Source organism: Mus pahari, chromosome 14, assembly GCF_900095145.1.
Source record: "Mus pahari chromosome 14, PAHARI_EIJ_v1.1, whole genome shotgun sequence".
Taxonomy (NCBI): Eukaryota; Metazoa; Chordata; class Mammalia; order Rodentia; family Muridae; genus Mus; species Mus pahari.
The window spans coordinates 76,515,376-76,517,859 of NC_034603.1; positions in this window are offsets into that span (position 1 = coordinate 76,515,376).

Consider the following 2,484-nt stretch of genomic DNA (forward strand, 5'->3'; position numbering starts at 1 on the left):
CCTCAGCTACCCCAGCTACCTCACCTACCATGTCATCAGTGAGTTTCTCAGACTCTCTGGCTCATGCTCACCAAAGTCTTCTAGACCCCAGCCTTACCACTGAGTTACTATTGTCTTCTGGGGTTCTCTGGTCTCTGTAAAGATCATATGACTTCTTTTTTTATTGGGCTCTGCTGAGGCCAGTACCAGCCAGGTTCACAGGAACACACTCCCACACATGGGACTCACCGATATTCCATCCATGCAGATAGATGTGATATGTACACGTGGCCAGAGAGCCTGTGTACATAAACTTCCTCTACACAGGGGCTTGGCAGGGGCTCTGAATTCTCCTCCCCAACCAGGATAGACTAGTGCCCCCCCCCCTGCTCTCTTATACAGGGAGTCCCTCCCAACAGCTGAGAAGCTGAAAAGCAACTCTTGTTGCCCTATGCTGGCCTGGCTGACCTGGCTCTCCCAACTCCCCAGCTTCCTTTCTCCACAGAAGAGCTCATGAAGCCCTCAGGCTGGAAAGTCAACCATGAATGAGAACTCTGTTGGTCTTCAGTACAGGGTTTTCCTGCTGGATACAAAGAAACACTACCCATCTCTCCAAGGCTGGGATGCTACTGGACAAGGATGGAGGAAGTCTCCTTTCTTCTGGAGTTGGCCCAGCCTCTAAGAGTTAGGGGATCTGTGAGCCTGAGACTCCCTCTTCTGGTGGAACTGTGAGGACAGACACCACCATGGCAGGCTGGGCCTCTGAGTCAGGAGTATTAAAGGATCTCCATTCCCCTCACTCTTCTCAGACCTAGAGACCCCAAAACATGGCCACCACAGACTCCTTATAGTCCCCTTATTTCTAGCAAATAAGCACAGCTCAAGGAATTCAGAGTTCTCTGTGGGTCATCCAGAGGTCCCATACCCAGAGGGCAATGGAGCAATAGCTTTAGGGGTCTCTGGAGAAACTTTGCTGTGTTTGTAATTGTCAAGAGCAGGAAAACAAGCATCTCTCTAGACTCTGGCAAGTGGGATTAGTTGCTGAGATCAAACTCTGCCCCTAATTCTTCTGTGACCTGAAAAGCAAGAACACACCAGAGGTACCAGTCACCTGTCCCCTAATAGGCAGACTGAGCCAAGATGGAGGTCTAGAAGTCTCTCACAAACTCATTCACTCTACACTCTCTTAAGTTTGCCGGAGAGACCATTTAAATGCTCCCAAGCAACTCCAGACACAACATAGGTCAGAGATGAGCAAAGTGAAGTAGTGTCCCCAGCTGGAAAGAAGTCAGACCCTGTGTTCCGTCAGGGATCCAGTTTCCCAGCCGACCCCAGAGCAAGGAGAGCAGCCCACTCCCGAGGTGAAACCCAGAACCTCTCTCAGGCTCTGTCGAGAGTTTATGCAACCCAAGCTAGTGAAAACCCATCTGTGCTGGTTAGTGTTTTGTCAATGTGACACAAACTGAGTATCTTCTCTTCCGTTGACTCTACTTGTCCTGGAGCCTCTTGTCTTTGGGCAGCGAGCTACATGTCTGAGATGGAAACTCTTTAGACATGAACCGCTTCCTACCTTCTGAGGTCTGTTTATTACTGAACTTTAGACAAACAGTGGATTCCAGAGCCTTCTGTGGTTAGTCCTGGGGACCCAGAATGGTTTGGTTCTCCAGGATTGTGAAGGCTTAGAAGTATTGTCCTGTAAGCAGAGGTATCCACATGCAGACTTGTGAGTCCCCTTGTGTCCAGACACACTGGTTAGACTATGGGTAGACGACGGGCCTGGTTTGGCCTCACCTACAATCTTATTCCTACTGATGCAGGACCTCTCTCAGGCCCCGCATGACTTCTCGGACAATGATTTTGATTTGAGGAAACTCTACTGGTGGCCTGTCCAAGACACTCTTGAACTTGACCCTTCTCTGCGTCAGACCACCAGCCCTTCCCTTCTCAACCAGACCCTGCTCTGGAATGGTTAACCTGCACTATTAGAAGGAGCGCATTCCTCTGTCCATTTCCCAGGGAAGTGCAACTGAACAAGGAAGACCCATCCAGAATATGGGTCTTCATATAAACAGTGCCACCACTGTTGGGGTCTTGGACTAAATAGAAAGAGAGGGTGCACTGAGTGCTACCATCCAGCTCTCTCTGCAGATACGACGCCACCGGCTGCCTCCAACTCTGGCCACCATGATGTCTCCAGCACAAGCATCTACAAACTGCGAAGCAAGATAAGCCCTTCTTAAGTTGCTTTTGACTGGTGTTTTGAAAGGGCAACGGGAGTGGTGAAGGGCTGGGGAGATGGTTCAGCAGTAAAGAGGGCCTGGTGCACTTCCAGAGAACCCAAATTCAGTTCCAAGTACCTATATGAAGCAGCTCACCAATGCCTATAACTCCAGATCCTCTTCTGGACTCTACAGGCACATGAACTCAAGTGTGCACACACCAACATAGAGTCTCATCATATGCACATAAATTTAAGAAAGGAAAGGTAGAAGGAAGGAAAGAAGG